Source organism: Eleutherodactylus coqui, chromosome 1, assembly GCF_035609145.1.
Source record: "Eleutherodactylus coqui strain aEleCoq1 chromosome 1, aEleCoq1.hap1, whole genome shotgun sequence".
Lineage (NCBI taxonomy): Eukaryota > Metazoa > Chordata > Amphibia > Anura > Eleutherodactylidae > Eleutherodactylus > Eleutherodactylus coqui.
Window position 1 is genome coordinate 422,176,655 of NC_089837.1, and position 18,827 is coordinate 422,195,481.

The window sequence follows — 18,827 nt, forward strand, 5'->3', positions numbered from 1 at the left end:
CTTTAATGGATTCACTCTAAAGGGGAAAAAAAAACTTGTTCGAAGATATCATGAGGTGGGCCTTCCTGGGACGGAAAGCACCTACAATATGTCCGAGAAAGAGCAATGGTGTATTTCAAGTAACTCGGGTGACGTGGACAGGGGAAATCCATCCAGGTGCCGGCCTGCTGATGTCTTCTGCGACAAAAGAGTTTGCCCACGCATTACTAAAATGTATAAAATTGGAACATGAAACGTACATGGAATTAAAATTAGCAAATTAGACATTATAAAGAACGAACTGCAATGATTAAATATCGACCTGGGGATCAGTGAACTTCACTGGACAGGAAACAGATACTTTACCAGCGATGATTTCATAGTCTACTACTTAGGAAATGAAAACATGTGAAGGAATGTTTTGCTTTGATCATGAACAAAAAGATTAGTAGAGCTGTCCATGGTGACCATATGCATTATAACACATCAACAGAAAACCTCATGCTATTTCTCTAATATAAATGTAAGCCCTTATAACTGACCCAACAGATAAACAAATCTAAAGATGTTATGCTAATGTCCAGGAAACCTTGTAGCAAAGCCCAAGATGGACATAGGATTAGGAGAATGAAATGATGCTAACCAACTTTTCTAATTTTTCCATGAAAACTCATTAACGATTATGAACACATTGTTCGCACAACCAAAAAGTTGCTTGTGCACCTGGATGTCTCCTAATGGAGTTCACTGTAATCCCTCTTTTACATCTTTTGCCCCCAAAAGTGGAAAACTTCATTGTGGCTCTGAGCACTAACTATTTCTTGCCTAAATCAAATTCTGTTTCTGAAATCGCAGAAAAGCAGCAACAGCATTGAAGTTCAACTCTGATGAGTGCCTCTGCTTATGCAGAAGAAATAAAGAATCTTTTCAGATTCAAATACTTTTGAAAAAGAGGCAGACAAACTGTTGGAGGAAATTATAAAAGCATTACAATCAAACAGCAAACGAAACTATGCTGTGCAAAAAAACAACCTGGCTAATGAAACCGTGTTAGATCGCATCAAACCAAAGTTTTCATTGGAGGGTAAAATTACGAAAGGGAGACTCCTTTTTCAGCCAAATAATGCAAGCTGATTCATTAGAAACATCTATAATGCTTGGAGTGGTCAGCAGCAAAAGAAGACCTGACCACCAAAGAATGCGCTGGCTTGATACTATCAAAACCTGACACCAACATGCAAATGACTGAACTGAAAGACGCTGTACAAAACAGAACTGCGTGGAGAGGGCTGGTCCATAAAGTGTCCGAGAGTCGACCCTGACTAACATCGCATTTCCAAAAAGAGCAGTTGACTATTATACAGTTCACTACTAATTGGTTTTCCTCTTACTAGACCCTTTCTGTCCATTGATACATTGATGCCTCTCCCCTTGGCGGTCACAGCACTGTTTGCCCATTTACTATAGAATACAACATAAACTCTTCACTTTCAGCCATAATGCTCTCCATAGCGCTGCACCGCCCTATATCTCTTCCCTTATCTCTGTCTACCTTCCTATCTGTGTTCTCCATTCTGCTGACAATCTCAAACAAAAGGTACCTTCACATGGGATGATTGCCTTCCCACCGACTATTGCCCGACTATCACTTGCATGCATTACACAGGAGCAGTAGTGGTTTTGTGAATGACGGTGGAGCGGCTAAAGATTCATGGTAAACAGGCAGTTATTCATAGTTGAATGACTGCCTGTTTTATACAGCATCAGTCACTTTGTTTTTAGTTCTGCTAAAAACCAGGTGACTCAGACAGATGAGCAAATACTCAGTGTCCTGTCAGTGGCCATTCGTGCATGGGATGAGTGTTTCCAGCGATAATTCAGGGGATGATCGTCCTGCATAGAGGTTTCTTAATGTACTCCGTGATCCCAACCTCTCACTTGCATCAAGACTTTTCCTGAGCTGCACTAGTTCTCTCGAATGTACTATCTCAGGCAATCAGGTCAATTATATCCACATATTTAAGTGCACCCTAAACGCACATCTCTTTAGGATGGCCTATCATATCCCTAAACTAATACAACCCCATGTACCCTTCTATATTCTTCTTCAGAGCCTAAGCCCTGCATTTCAATATATTCTTCCCCTCCCCCTCTCCAACGCACTTTATATCTGTACATACACTGGCTGGTGATCAACTCATACAACTTTATACTGTCTATACTACTACCATGTTATGTTGCAGCTTTCACCTTTTGCATTATATTGCTGCAAATCTGCAAAATATGCAGCGGATATAAAAATCTGTGGCATGCCCTTAAATTCATGTGGATTGTATTCAATGGTGTTTTGGTAAACCTCATTCCTGAGCAATGAACTTTACTTTGGTGTGGATTCTGAAACCTGCCACTTCCAGCCTCTCCAAGCATTGCTACGTAAATCTGCTCAATATAACAGACATTTCTCTTTTCATGTTCAGCATCTTTCATTACGAAAGGAAATTTTTGGACTTCTGGCTTTCCTACTGCTGTAGGCGATGGCCTTCCTCTTACTATATAGGTGGAGTTCTGACCACCAGAGCCCATTACTCTATAGAACAGCGAGGTCGTACTCCGCTTTTTCTGTGCCACTAATCAGGTTCTGTGCAGAGGACTGCAGCACAGTTCCAAGCCAAATAGTTGAGTTGGTTACTGCGCAGCACGCAGTGTCTGTAGTGACTGGTTCCCTTATAAATATAGTGCAGCATCTCCTTTTCATTTCATTATGCATTTCATATTCAGAAAATATGTGATGGCAACATTGTTTGCATTCACAAAATAAATGGCGCAATTGCATAATACATAAAATGTGCCATATAGGGCCCCGTTCACACAGTGTAATTTCATGGCGGATTCCATGATACAATTTGTGCCATTTTACCATTCTGTTGACAGCTTTGGAAATCTGCACTGTAGTTCCCTATGCCATGGCTTTCTCTGCACTTGGATTTTCAATTCCGCATCATGGAAAATTCTTGACCCATGCTAATCCACTTCAGAACTCAGAGGCTCAGTCTTAGATTTCTCCTGTAGATTAGTGTCAGATCCACGTCTGAAAAATCTGATGTGGATCTGACACTCTAAGGCTGGAGTCATACGGGACGTATTCCCGGCGGAAATCTTGCGGCTTTGCCGCAGCGAAAAAACTCAAGATTTCCGCCGGGAAAACGCTGCTTCAAAACCCACGGCACTTAGCCACGGGTTTTGTAGTGCTTGGCCGTATGGTTTTCCATTGCAGACGGCGCTCCCATAGAGAAGAGCGTGGCCGCAACGAAAAAAGAAAAATTGACATGCGGCCAGAAAATCCGCGTTGCAGTGCGAGCTTCTGTCAGCTTTGCTGCGACTGATTGGCTGTCCCATGTGGACCAGCTTTTTCAGAAAACTCGTCCACATAATCATGGAATTAGCGGCCGCATGCGGATTTGCCGCAGCGAAATTCTGGACAGAATTTCCGTGGCAAATCCGCCCTGTGTGAACCCAGCCTAAGGGCTGTGTGAATCAGGTCTTAAAACATGGATATTTTTTAGTGACTGAATACAAGGTATACAACGTCTGCACCTAAACCACTCTAGTATTGGCCTTAAAGCGGTACTGTCATTAGAAAAAGTAAATGCTATACTTACCTATTCCTCCCCAGGCAGTCTTCTTACCAGATCTTCCCCTCACCAATCTTCTCCTGGCTACTCCAAGCCCCCGGGTCACATCACCTCCAGCCAGCCAGATCCTCTTCTTTCTGTGATGTTACGTATATTGCCGACCGTTTCCTTCCTGCAGGTCAATGTATGCTACATCACTAGTGACTGAACTATCACTGCGTAGCATAGAATGCCGAATCTTATGCCTGGCTATTGCTGGGACTGCTCATGCTCATTGTCTCGCGGCAATAGTATATGAGCACTCGCACCGAAACAGCACACATGCGCAGACTTTGCAATAGCCTGGTATAAGATGCAGCATTCACTGTAATGACCTATACACTGACCTGCAAGAAGCAGAATGCCTGTGAATGGACGCTACATCACAGGAAGAAGAGGGTCCGGCCAAATGAAGGTGAGGTGACCCGCGGACTGGAAGAGCCAGGAGAAGATACTTTAAGAGGATGGTCTGGGGAGGAATAGGTAAGTATAGGATTTTTTTTCTAATGGCAAAACCCCTTTAAGATGTCTGTTTATTCCTTAAGACACTTTTCACTAGGATACTTTTCCAGCTCTCCGTCTGCATCGCTGCATTCTGCTTTTTCTCTGCTTTGGAACACATTTCTTTCTTTTTGTAGCATATTGAGATACAGCTGTAGCCTGAGTCGTCTTTGCAGACATCGCTAGTTGTCATCTCCAGTGCACCGCTTCTCCGGTGCTTTGCCTCGGGGCTTCACAACACTGTACTTTGAAGATAATTAACAAGTGACATTACTTGTCACTTTTAAATTATCCACAGGAGCCACGCCAATGAACACCCCCCTCTCTTTCCAATCTCACAAAAGCGACATATTGTGGATTCAAGGGCGGACTACACATACTGCTAATATACATACATATCAGGGAACATAATTACAGATGGGAAAGATTCGCTTACATGGTGTCACGTTTCATCTCGCTCAGGCTGCACAACTTTCTAAATGTTTCATTTTTGTGTACGTTTTCCATATTTACAGGTTATTTAGTAGTTTCAATGTAAATGTTGTATTCTTACTAGATCCAGCTGCTTACCCGTAACACATTCAGTTTTATTAATGTGATCCATAGAATTCTATAAACGATCAAAGGCATTTCACTTTTTTGTGGTTCATCTTACTTTTAACAGCAACAGACAACTTTGAGTTGGTGAGCACTGTGCAGGTGATACTTGTATGACACAGGGCAGGGAGTAAACTGATGTCAAGTAGCTGGAAGCTGGTAAACAGAAAGCATACTCCTATAGTGCATGTAATAAGATTGCAATCAGCACAGACATGTAAATGCAGTGGGTAATAGTTTAATATATATGCCATAGTCATCATTAATGCAAATATCTCATATTGATAGTTATTGATTTTGTCGTAACAAATCAAAGTACTAATGACCACTTGTCCGTGAGTGAGTGAATGAGTTACGTGCTCCGCCCCTGATCACATGACAGTGAGGTCATCAAAGGTCCTTTATAGAAAGAGTGAGTTACATGCTCTGCCCCTGATCACATGACTCAGACATCATTACAGATCCTTCATCTTAACCACAATTTCACCTCAGCAAGCAGCTGAATCACTGGAGCTCTGAGTCCGCCCCTGATCACATGACAGTGACGTCATGACAGGTCCTTCTATATTTTGACCAAATCCAACAGTCATCACAAGTCCTTCAGTGACTTGCATGTGATGTCATTTACTATAGTATATTTTAAGTGGCGCAACCTAAACACTGGTACTATAAATAATGCTAATAACTAGTATAATTATAATTAGATAAAAACAAATGACTGTTTGATCTTTATCATGTGCGAGATTGCATGGTGCTGTACAAATACAACAAGCTGTACAATAGAACGCTTTCTGTCTCTATGACACTCATTAGACATGCATGTTATCCAAACAAGGACAGAATGACTGATGATCCACACTAATGTATAGCGCTGCCAGCATTGTTAGGATATCAGACGTTATTCAGAATTAATACATACAATCCATAGGAAACTATTCTAAATAATCGTTAAGGTGGTTCTAAGAGGTCACATTATGGTGCAACCAGATTATAAGAAGGAGGAGTGAATTATTAAAATGTGATAGGTTTATGCAGCTTTCCAGAGTAAAAGAGGAAAATAAACGAAGATGCTCTACTGTATTTCAGATCAAGACAGATGTTTAAAAAAACCACATTGATTGACCCGTACAGTGCATGGCGTGAAAGAAAAATTGCGAAAATAGCTAATTTTGTATATATCGCATCACAAAAAGAGAATAAAAAATGATTAAATAGTCATATGGATCAGCAATTGATATCAATAAATAGTTTAATTCGTCCTGCAAAGAAAAACCCTCAAACACCACCAGTGACAGAAAAAAAATGTTAGGGGTCTTGGAATGCAACAATAGCAAAAATCTTTTTTTTGTCTTTTTTAAGCGTGTAAGATTTTAAAAAAATATGTACTGACCCGCAGAATTTATTTAACATATTATTTACACAGTTAACACCGTAGAAAAAAAGTTTTTAAAAAAGTCAGAATTGCAGACTGTTAAACGTGTCTCCATAAAAAAACAGAATAAATGATCAAAACATTATATGTTCCCACGGGCTACAAAATCATCACTACAAAACGCATGCATAGTTTCCAATGGGTTCTCTCACATGAGATGTTTTGTAGCCTGAAGGAACCCCCTGGAAACCATGAGCTTCACATACATGCCTTTTGTAGCACGATTCTCATTGAAAATCGTGCAGTTGGCGTGCGCTAATCGTTCTGGGTTTCACATTCCTATTTAAAACCCTAGGCGACCAATGTTTAAACTGCTTGAGGCGGCACTGATTTTTATGCCAGCTGAAGGACCAACAAGAAGTGCACAATTCTTGCTTGCCGTTCAGTCGTTGACTCACGTTACAAATGAACACTTTGGGCCCGTTTCGCTCATTTGAACAGTTTTCTGAACAGTAATTGTTCCATGTAAAAGAGCCTAGATTAAAGCGAGATCATCTTTTTGTTTGCTGCAGTTGGATTCTTGTCCTAGAAGTGATTGTGTAAGGTTTTAGATAATGTAAGCTTTGAATATCAATGAGCCCCATCAGTGAGCGCACTTCCACCGGGGAGGTCCAGCTCGTGAGCCTTCATTATGGAAAGGTTTTTGATTTCCCAAGCCATCTGCAAGATTTGAAACTATAGCAAAATTTCCATGGGTATAACGGTTGAAACCGCTTCTGTAGCTGGCTTGTCGAGGCTTTGTCTTTTGGGTGATGTCAAGCTGTTATTTCTTTCTGTGAGTTTGCGAATACATGAAGATCACAGCACAGAGTACCAATTTTACTATGAGGATGTAAATAGTGGCGCACCAAGCCATATTTCTAATGACTAATGAAAGATAATGCAGCATATCTTGACAAATGCACAGTGTATCTTGACAAAGGGCAATTCATTATAAGAGTAAGGCTTACAAATTGCTATTTAAATTAGTTTACTTTTCCACAGTTTAGCTTTTTCCAGCACTTGGGGCTAAAATGGCAGTTGTATTCTTTATATATAGACAGCTATGGGAATACTTGGTTGTGTGTTTAAGAAGTAGGATAATATCAGTTTTTCATTAAACAGCCATAGCTTTTCCTCACTATTTATTATAATGAGCTACTAGTCATTATTTACACTGCAGTATGTATTTACTTGATAGTCGTGGTTGAACTGGTGCGCAAATCATTTCCTTCAATAGAGGACAGGCTGCGATGCTGGTAAAATCTATTGTAGATTTCACCGGGTTCGAGAGTTTTATCAAAAAGAATACTGCAGCGTTCTAAAATGCATCGTAGTAGCCATTAAAGGGATATTCCGTCCTAAAACATTGCTCTCCCACCAATCCCCCTTGTCCCACTCACGGCAGGATTGCAGCACGGAGTTTACATGGAGAGGTGGTCAAGCATGCTCATTGCTACTCCTTTGAATCTATGGGACTAGCAGAAACTGCCAAGCAGCAAGGCGGGAAATAAGTGTTTTAGCACAGAATACCCTGAATGCTACCGAAGGTGTAGGACATAAGAGATCCATTAAAGGGATCCTGTCATCAGGTTTATGCTGCCTGAACCACTGACCCCATGAGCCTTGGGCAGGGATGCTGCGGTGTTTCAGAATGAATACATATGAAAGTTTAATTTTGAGCTAAGCTCTGGGTCACGGAGGTTTGCCCGTACTCTTAGGACTCATTTGCACTGGCGGGTAAATCGCACAATTTTCTTGCGATGTGAGTGAAAACACAGGATTATGAAACTAATGATTTTCAATGGTTTCAATCTCATTTGCGATGTTTTCACTCTTGCAGTGCTGCATGAGCCGGCAGCAGCACCAGTTCCATTGAAAACAATGGGAGAACATTGCGATTTCCTGCTGCGGCTGTGACAGCCGCGTCGGGGAAATCCTTAAGCCCCGCAGGGATGCGAGCTGTCGCATCCAGGGGTTTCCACATGTGTGTATTGGAGCGGGTGGCAGCAACGCCGGCCCCATTGAGAACAATGAGAGAACATAGCGATTTCCTGCCGCGGCAAGGATTAAAGGGGCAGGGATGCGATATGGTTTCCATGTGAAAACGCCTCACATCCAGGGGTTTTCAGAAGGATTGCGAGGGCAATATCGGACTTAGTGAGAGATTTGATAATACTGTTGGGTCAACTTCGTACCTGAACACTCCTGAAATCATGCCCAATTACCAAAACATTTTCACTTTATGAAGTCGCAGTTTAACCATGTAAGCATCTTTTAAGGCCTATTTACACGATTATCACTCAAAATTTGTTCAAAGGAATGAATTTGAGCGATAATCATTCAGTGCGAATGCACAAAAATAGCTTACTCTTGGTTCACGGTTTGTTAGGCTGATTTTTCAGTCAGCTTGATAAAACCTTGTTGGCTCGCGGCTTCTCCTCCTGTGTAAATGCACCCCATTCAGCGCCTCCCATAGGAGGTGAAGCGCTGAGTGAGAAGCCTGCAATGCAGCGGTGAAGTCTTTGTGTAAACGCTCTGCACGAGCGCCAACAACCTCAGCAGCGAGGTCAGCGCTCGTGCAGTCATGTAAGCGGCTGTCACCCGGTGTAAAAGGGCCATTCGTCTCAGATCTAATTTGTATCAATAGCAGTCAATTCTATAAATGGGAAATCCAGAAAATGGCATAGAATTAGACAGATGTACACCCTGTTCTGGGGCCACCGTTTTCAGAACCAAGTGCTCTATAAATCCTTTTGTAACTGCTTCATGATTTCTGTTACTGAACATCGAACATAATATTCTGAGCAAAGGGTCATTGATCTGAATGGACATTTACTAAGTATATTGTGTCCCGCTTCTCATAGCAGAAATCTCTGAGCTTGAACAAAGCGATGTAATGGGTCTTTAGAGAAGTATCATTCTGATAATGGCTGTCCCCAGATATCACTCATATGGTCCGTATCTCTCATACCTGGAGATTAGTTTTGCCCCCTTTTAAGGAATTCCTTATAATCTGTATACATTATTATCTGGTTGGCATCATTGTCTTAATGTAGGAGAGTTTCTCTCATCTGTTTTCTAGGTTTTGTCTTACGATTAAGGGCACTTTCTAAGGGCAAGGTGTAAAGAATTGAGTTCACTGAGTAAACATCCACCGCGCAGGGAGGAAAAGTGGCCGTAATCACCTCCACCAAACATTTCCTGTAGTTGGAAATAAGATTTGCACAATGTTAAGGAATTTTGCTCACACCATGTGACAAAGGGGGCCCTTGTTCAACTAATTACGTGACTTCTGAAGTTAATTGGTTAAGACAGAACCTTTTATAGTAAAGGCAGTGAATACATATGAAATCACAACTCTTCATTTTTGATTTTTATTAGTTTAGTTAGATTTAGAGATGAGCAAGCATACTCGCGAAGGACAATTACTCGATCGAGCATTGTCCTTAGAGAGTATCTCCCCTCTCGGAAGAAAAGGTACGGCTGCCGGCGCGGGTGAGAGGTGAGTTGCGGCAGTGAGCGGCGGGGGAGAGAGGGAGGGAGAGATCTCCCCTCCGTTCCTCTCCGCCGGCAGCCAAATCTTTTCTTCCGAGCGGGCAGGTACTCGCTAAGGGCAATGCTCGATCGAGTAACTGCCCTTAGCAAGTATGCTCGCTCATCTCTAGTTAGATTGCTTTTGTCTATAATTTTTGAATAAAAATCAGACCACATTTTATTAGCAATGAATGCAGAAATCAGTGCAATTCCAAAGGGTTCACTTAACTTTTCTAGCAATGTTCTATGCTTAGTTTAGCTTGTGCATTACTATTGCATTTATAAAATTGCTTATTCATCGTTATACGTGCAGATACGAACGTTGCACCATAGTTAAGGCTGTATTTACACAGATAAGAAAACTCGTGCAACTTGCGATCAAAGCCATATGGACCGAACTTTCACAAGCAAAGAGCTCCTTACTTTCAATGGGTTTATATGCATGGGCGACTTTATACACATGCAGAAAACCCTGCAGACTGACAGCGTGAGGATGATTTCCTGTTCGCTTTTATCACGCATTTCTAGGTTTAATGTTCCTTTAAAGGGTTTATCCATAGAATAGGTGATAAGTCTGAACAGTGGGGGGAGCAGCGGCCGTGCACTTACGGTCCCCTTCAGTCAGCTTCAGGGGGGCTGACAGATAGCCAAGCTCTTGTATTCGTCTATTTCAGTTAGCTCCATTAAAATGAATAGAGCAGCGTAGCCTGTGCGACTGCTTTTCCATTCGGTCTGATGTCTGTGCAGGCAGTTGCAGCGAACCTGCAGTGGTAAGAAGAGGAGAGCATGGAAACCCTGTTCTCATGATTTGTGGGGGTCTCAGCGGTAAAACACCCACTGATCAGATGTTTACCACCTATCTTGGAATAACCCCTTTAAAGGGAACTCATCACCAGTTATGATGCTCCTATAGCAAGTTCCCTGCAGTCTGGGTCAGTATTTTTTATTACTTGTCCAGCTCTGCGATCCTGCGCTGTCATGCCAGAAAGTCAGCACAAACCGTGCAGCTGGACTGCTGGCTTGTATACTGTGCATGCTCACTCCCATTGATTGCTGTGCGGGTGCATGCGCACAGTATGCAGCCAGTGGTCCAGCTGCATGGTCTGTGCTGACTTTCGGAGGTGACAGCACTGCCGGGTAAATATAGGATGTGCAATCCCCAGAGTCCAGGAAACCTTCTGTATTAGCACCATAACTTAGTTTATGGTGCTCATAGCTGGTGACTGATTCCCTTTAAGGTCTCTCATGATCATTGTTGCAGGGACCCTAAAAATAAAGACGTTGGTCCTTGGAGTGCTATAGTTGACTACTAAGCCTTACTGTATTTCATCCTGCTTTCTTTTTGACATAATGCAGGGCAAACTCTAAGAGATTAAATACCCGGTTTGCCTGATTCTTCTTTTGATAAGGATATTTCCTATTGTAGCTCGGTTACTTAAATGATTTCTGACTGCTGTTCTTAATATGAGTTAAACATTAGATTTCAATGGAAGTCCTGCCTCTTCTTTAAGGCAGAGAGCATGCAAGTACATTTAGCTCTGTGAAACTAACCGCTACAATATCACTTTGATCAGAATAGAAAACATATTTAATGTCGGCTTACGCTCAAAAATAATAGTTGGCTTGTGGAAAATATTTGGGATTATTGCATATTATAGGTATTTAGATTTTTTTGATGATCTTTGTAAATGGTATTTAGTATTTGGCAAGTTTGTGTTCAGCTAATCTTTAAATGTTCCTCTCCAGAGTCTAATTACGGCATGGGCAGAGCAGCAAGTCTGTATACGCTAGAGATCCAGGGTTGTGTTTCATTATTTTTGATCCTGCTCATCGAATACTGTGCTTGGCAATTTTTAGTGTAATACCACTCCTGTGGTTGCTTACATATGTTTGCTTAAGTTTCATTTTAGAAATAAGCGCTGCATTTAATAACAATTCAGCTTTTTATGTCGGAGTACAAATTCACCAATCATTTATTATCTCTATGCATCTTCCTTCAGTCCATCAGCCTTTATTTTTCCTACATATGATTAAGGTTTCCAAACTTTTGCAGTCAACTGGAAACCATCAGAAAGCAGTCAGGCTGCTGATAGAGATGCCTTGTGGAGTTTTTCTCACTCATGAGCAGGATACACACTGAGAACAGAGCCGAGATTGTCAGCTAAAGGTGGGATGACCTGGCAGAAATGTATGACATGTCATTGCAAAGTCTTTTTGCTGTCATGTAGTCTTTTACTTTTAGAAAACCTTGAGACACCTTCTAAGAGACCCTCTGTTCCATGTGTTTCTAAAATCAGACCTTTAAAAATGAGGGCTGCATTTTCTTGACATGCGGGAAGCTCCAGTATGTTTTGTGTTTACAGCACAAACTTCCTATCTCAATTATACAGTACATTTTATTGCCCATTTGATCTCGAATTGTTTGTATAAATCCAATACGGCTGACTGCAAGGTGCTAATTTTCTATTTATTATCATATGTGCAGATATAAATGATCAGAGCTGATGGATTCTGTATTTACATAGTAAGTTTTGAATTGCTGAACATTTGTAATAATCTAAATTACTGTCACCATTACTTTACCGGGTTTTCTGCTCTCTAATTATAAAGTTGCAGTTGTCTAGTTTGGCTTAATTTAATATGCTCCGACAATTCCATGTGTTACTATTAGCTTTAGATGCATAAGAAATGTATGGTAAACAAAATAGTTTAATTGCTTCAGAGAATTAAAAGAGAACAACTTAAAGGGAGCCTGTCGGCAGATTTATACCCACTAGTCCGCTCCATAAGGGTTACAGAGACATTCCTTTGTGGTACATGACGTATAGCATGCCTGACAAAAAGAGGTTTTAATATTTCCTGTGCCATATGTGCAACCAGCCAAACTGCGAAGGGAATAAGCAGTGTAAAATGGTGGTAGTCACAGTGGCCTGGCTGCTTCTCTCTTACACAGACAGCGGTATGCAGGCTGAAAAATAATAAATTGGCTTTTGGGTGATACTCACGAAGTCGGGCAGGGTAAGATGTTAATTGTCAGTTCGGGACAGCAGTCCATATACAGACCAAGGCCTGTGCCGGACAAAATTATAATACAAAAATGAGGAAAATAAAATAAAATTTTCTTTTCCCTGAAGTGTAGTGCAGTACCTCAGTGCAGTTTTTTGGTGGTGGGAAGGGACTCCAGGAGGCAGATTGAGCGTGAAATACATGAAACCATTTATTTCTTTAGCGAAAAGGAGTTTTTCAGCTCTTTCAATACAATCGGCATTACTTTACTTTGAGATAGTTTACTTTAGCACTTTAGTTACATTACAGGTGCAGGCATGAAATGTAGGCATCCTATCTGAATACGGATGGACTCTTTGCAGTAAATAAGCATGGGAATCCTTTCTGTGCTCTATGCTTTGCCAACCTGCTTTTCTCTCGGTAGTTTCTTCTATTCTTTCAATATCAAGTTTCCTTTCTAGTGCATTACAGTTACTGTAGGTCCTTGCTGATTCTTGTATTTTATTCAAGTATCAAGATTCTCTTCTAATGCATTACAGTTACTTTAGGTCCTGGCTGATTTTTTTGTCTTTGACTATTTTCTGCTAGGCTGCTGAAACTCCTATGTTAACTTTAGTTCCTTTTACTTTTACATAACTTTGGGGTACTCACACTTTCTGCCCACTGCACTGTCTCTCAGCTCTTGCTTCTTTTTGCTAGCATTCCACCTTCCTACTTATCTGGTCTGATCGGAACTCTCTTTGACTTCTCTTGTAGACTCTTCTAGATTACCACACCTTTTATATGCTAAAACTCAATAAAAATATCTAATTAAAAAAAAAAAGATTACCACACCTCTCTCTTTTATACCGACCTCTACTCTCTACCAACCTGTGTGTAGGACCTTTCTACGTATTACAATCTTCCTATCTCCTGACTGTCTTACTCATGACTCTAGCTTAGGTTGAGCTTTTCAGAAACAAAGTGTGGTTGACCAACAATAAATTAACATTTCCTAAAGTGACATTTACATTCATCATATCAGAGGACACATTTAATTATGGATGTACAGTCCTGTCTGCAAGTGTCTTTCAGACTCTTCTAAAGTAATTTACATATGGTATAGGTGGTCGTATTACATTTTTAGGGTAAAAACACATAGTGTGGCTGGCTGCACACGGCCAAAGCACCTATCATGACCAATAGCCACATTAACTACCAGCCCAATTTTATAGCCATTGGCTGCTGTGAGTAGGCATGATTTGGCCACATACATGGTTTTCAACACTGAGGCTGGCTTCACACTGGCGTAAGTATTTACGTGTGTATTTGCTCTATGGGCGTTGAGTTTTCGCATGCGTATTTTATTCTGTGCGCTCTCATGCCCTGCATATTTGCATGGGCAAAAACACACAAGTATGCTCCCATTGATTTCAATGGCCAATTAAGTTCAATATGTACCAATTTCGAGCATAGTACGCACAAAGATAGAGCATGCTGCATTTTTTTTCGTGAACGAAATGAATGCACAAAACCGCGCATGACCGAATCCATTGACATTAATGGTTTCTATTCACCACATATTGCATGTGCAAATTTTGCACACGTAATATGTAGCACAAATGCGATTGCGGGAATAAGCCCCAATGCATACTTTATTACTGCTGGTTGACATTATGTTCTGAAATGTCTCATTAGCAATTAACGTATCCCATAATGGTATAAACGGACTATAAGAACATCACGCTACGCTGACAGTGGGACGGCTGTAAGTCTAACACTACATCTGTGCTGTCTGAACACTGCTGGCAGCTCCTTAGTTACTCCACCAGTATTTAATGGTTTGTGCACCCGCTCTGGATCCGTTCTGTTATTGAAGTAGCGCTCTCTGCCCTGAAAAATCCTTATCTTCAGTCAGTAAAGCCTTTAAAGCGCACGCAGTCAGTCAGCTGCTTTTAACGAAACTCTTGTATTTGAGAGAACAGCGCACAGTAAACTCATACGGTGAGAATGTTAGATTACGTCTTGGTGGGATTTTATTTTAATACTATTCTTTAGTTTTAAGTTTTTAAAAATACCACCTTTCATGTGAAGGCTGCCACCCATCCCAATGATGGCTTCCCTCTGCTTGTATGTTCTTACCATTCTCAGTCTAATGCGTATTTCTTGATCATCGTTCGCCAAAAGCATCCACCTTCAGTGTGCTAAGGAAGTATATAGAACGAGCATCGTCTTCCTCCTTTTCTTAAGATTGGGCTGTATTCTTGCTGCACTTGGTATTACATAGTGCTTCCCCATCATGTTAATTTAGAGCATGTCATTTGCCAATTTATTATCATGTGTGAAGGTATAGACTTCAAATGAGGCACTTACCATTCAGCGTTCGTGTCACAAAATGCTTTGATTTGCATTGATACTTCCAGAAGGGTTAAAGAGTGTAATTAAAAGATATCTGTTTGCAGTGAACCCCACCGTGCTTGTTTATTGACAAGGAAAGTATTTAAATCAAGAAAGCAGTGAAGCCGGACAAAATGACATTAATTATGGCTGCTTTAAAATATTAAGGCTACCTTTGGGCTTTCACAGAGCAATTAGCATAGTGCAAACATTTAATTCACTATGCTAAATAGGAAGAGAGTATGCATGTGTAACCCCCGGAGTGGTCAGTGATCCAGCCTGGCATACAGATGCAAAAAAAACTTTCTACATTTCAGCTCGGCATTTTTTCACCCCATTGTAAGTAAATCTGACTTAGTCTTTTAATAGGCATTGTAAAGCTTCACAGTCATCCTAGTGAGTGATTCTTATTTGAACAACCTCATTTAGTGCCATCTTGTATTCTATTCTGCAAATCTGCTGAGATTTAAGCATTTATAATCCTTAGTTTAGGACAGAAAAGCTTTAGAATCTGGAAAATGCTTGTGACAGCCGCGTTGTTAATGTAGATTTAAGCTCTTGCGTTCCTTCACTAGGAATCATATCTATTTATTTGTCCTAATAACTCATTTTCTCCGTCATATTGCCTGTGGCCTTCCCTGAATATACCGCAGCTGAAGCTGTGGATGGAGGTGAATAGTAACAACTAGATCCGGGAAGATTCCACTTTCTATTTGCTTCCAATCATTACTTAAATGTTCTGTTTTGTATTCTCTGACTTTTGATTGGCGGCATTTATGCAGGTCATTTCTTGTAAGTGCAAATTACAAAGTGTACTCAACACCCTTGGTAAATGAGCTGCACTGCTTGCTTGTATTACTTAAGAACTCGAAACAAGGTGTTCTGAATGATACTGCCGTCCCCAATTCCAAGGATTGAGACATCCCTTTTCAGTGTAATTGAATCCGTTGGGTTATTAGTTCTGCAATATTTTTTTTTCAAAAGGCTAAGTTTGTCCAAAGCAATTACACAGAAAGTTCTAAATGTTTATTTTTCCCAAATCCTGAAGATATTTGCACAACGGTGGCAGTGCTTCACAAATGTAAGACACTGAAGCAATGTCTTTAAGGCCTCTAATGAAGGGAAGCTAAGTAGTGCAAACACCCCACAACCCCCAAAGAAGGGGAACCTTAGGCATTGCTTGTCAAGTATTTTCACATCTGATTTTATATACTGGGCATCTGTCTTAATCCTCCATCCTATCAGTATCTACAGAGGAAAACTAGAAAGTAATATGTTATCAGATAAAGATGAGTTACTGTGAAAGTCAAATAAACCTGATACTCATTATAACTGGAGATAAACCTTACCTTCATTGCAATGACATGGGCACCATCTATGTGGATACAAAGTCCAACAGCACTCACTCAAATCCAAGCATAAGGAGGGGAGGAAAAGTAGGCAAAGCCGTATGGGGTCAATGAACCAAGAAACTCCCAAGAAGTCCAATATAAGTGAAGACACGGCAGCATCCAGGGTAGAATAAATTTTCGTTCAAACCTTTATTCGTTCCATATTAAAACAAGCTTGACAAAGACCACATAGGTCAAAACGTTGCTGGTCCTCTGTGTTTTATTATGGAACGAATAAAGGTTTGAACGAAAATGTATTCTACCCTGGATGCTGCCGTGTCTTCACTTATAGGGGTACCATCTATGCTCTTGCTACTTATTGTGATAGTATAGTTTCAACTGACCAGAGGACCTTCTTTCCTATGTCGGGGCGTCTCCAAACCTATTTAGTGGTTCTTTAACTCCTTAGGGACCTATCCCATTTTTTTCCATCTTTATTTTACCCAGCCATAGCTTTTTTATGTTTTATCAACATAGTTGTGCAGGCGCTCATTTTTTGCAGGATGTCCTGTGTTTTTATTGGTACCATTTTGGAGTACAAATGACTCTGTTTGTTATTACATTTTTTTTGGAAACAAAGTTCACCGTGTGGGGGAAATATTGCAGTGCTTTGATAGGTTTGGACTTTTGTGGACGCAGAGATACCAAATATGTTTTTGAAAATTGCTGCTGCAGTGCATTGAGCAGCGCTGCTAAGTAGTCCGCCCATTGTAACATTAGAGTGGGCGGACTATTAAGCATGCTACTTAATGCATGGAGCTGCAGCTTTCAGTGCTCACATTGGTGGAATGCTGGGGGAGGTAAGTATAACACTTACATCCCCAGACTTAGCGGGTCACCTACTTTTAGCCCATAAGCTTAGCTCATAGCCTAAATGTAGGTGACCGTGTCTCTTTAATGATGCTTCGTGGAACATATATTTTTGAAGAATTTTGTCTCACCTGTTTGAAAAGCTCCTTGGTCTTCATGTTGCTTGCTTAGTGGTAGTGCACACTCGGGGACCTTTCAGGACAGGTGTTTATCCTCACACCATGTGACAGGTCATGCGGACCTTGTTAAGCTACTTATGTGACCTCTGAAGTTAATTGGTTGGATCCCACCTTATTTCATGGCAAAGTGGGTGAATGCATATGCACTCTTAACTTTTCAGCCTTTTTTGGACTATTTTGTCAGTCCAATGCATAAAATCTAAATGAAAACTCATTTTAATTTCAAGTTGTAATGCAACAAAATAGTAATAACCTCCTTATAGTGGGCGGGGCTTGTAACTGCAGGCACGGCTCTCGTTGACCTCTCTGACCTCTGTGTTATTTCGGCGCTGACAGCATGTGCCCGCTCAGCTGATCGGTTGGGGTCCTGAGCGACAGACCCCAGTGAATCAAGTATTGATGATCTCTCCTGATGATAGGTCACCAATAGTATTTCAGCCCCTTTAAGCACTCAGCTTAGGTAAGTAAATGCACATCTGCTATGTACTGTATGTCTAGCTGCCTGTTGAGGGCATATGACATATGTAATATAGAATGCATCTTGATAAGATGAGTCACCATCCAGTTACATGACAGTCTGTTCTAAGAAAAATCTGACACCACATCGGATTTCCTATTCTTCTAAACCCAAATATATATTCTCAAGTGCTTCTACTTTGTTTTACGTAAATTCATCATCTTACATACTTATCCTTAAGCTTTCCTAAACAATAATTGCACTGGAATAGATCTGCAGCATGAATCACACTTTGTTTTCTGCAATTTAAGTGTATGGAGAAAAAACTTGACAGCTAAATTATTTGCTTGGTTGAGCTGCTCAAAATGCACTAATTGTTACCCAAATTCTGCACATAATAGAGAATAATTTGGACATCTCACCTGTTGTTCTCATAATGCGTGTGCAGACGTACAAATGCAGTATGATCTTGCCATCGCTTTTTATTGTTATTTTCTTTGGGCCTAAAGCATTATTTTCCTTTGTGATGTTATGTGGAATGCAAATTACTTGGATGTGTCATGAACTGCCTTCTTAATAACCGGACTAGGTGTTCAGTGGTTTACAATGCCATGTTTATATTCACATGGTTCAGTGGACTCAAAATCCTATGATTCATTCCAAAGTGTAAGGGAAATAATGAATATTACGATATGGGTATTTGTAAATCATTAGAACAGACTGTGGAATAAGGAAACTCACCAGAATTGTGTGGTCTTAAGAAGAAATAATGCTCATTCCTTAGCTTGCCAATCTAATTATTACTATTAGTCGGAGTAGGAGATTGTACAGCAGGACACCAAATCTCTGTTGATATTCCCATTATTTGACACTTGATGGAGCATGCAACGAGTTTTCTTTGGAAGATTCATC

General features: G+C 40.7%; 1 protein-coding gene across 3 annotated transcripts in view; it reads left to right on the plus strand.

The window, feature by feature from the left end:
• Window positions 1-18,827, plus strand: part of DIAPH3 (diaphanous related formin 3) — a 611,019-nt gene that overhangs the window by 524,613 nt on the left and 67,579 nt on the right. The gene's annotated exons all lie outside the window — the stretch shown is intronic.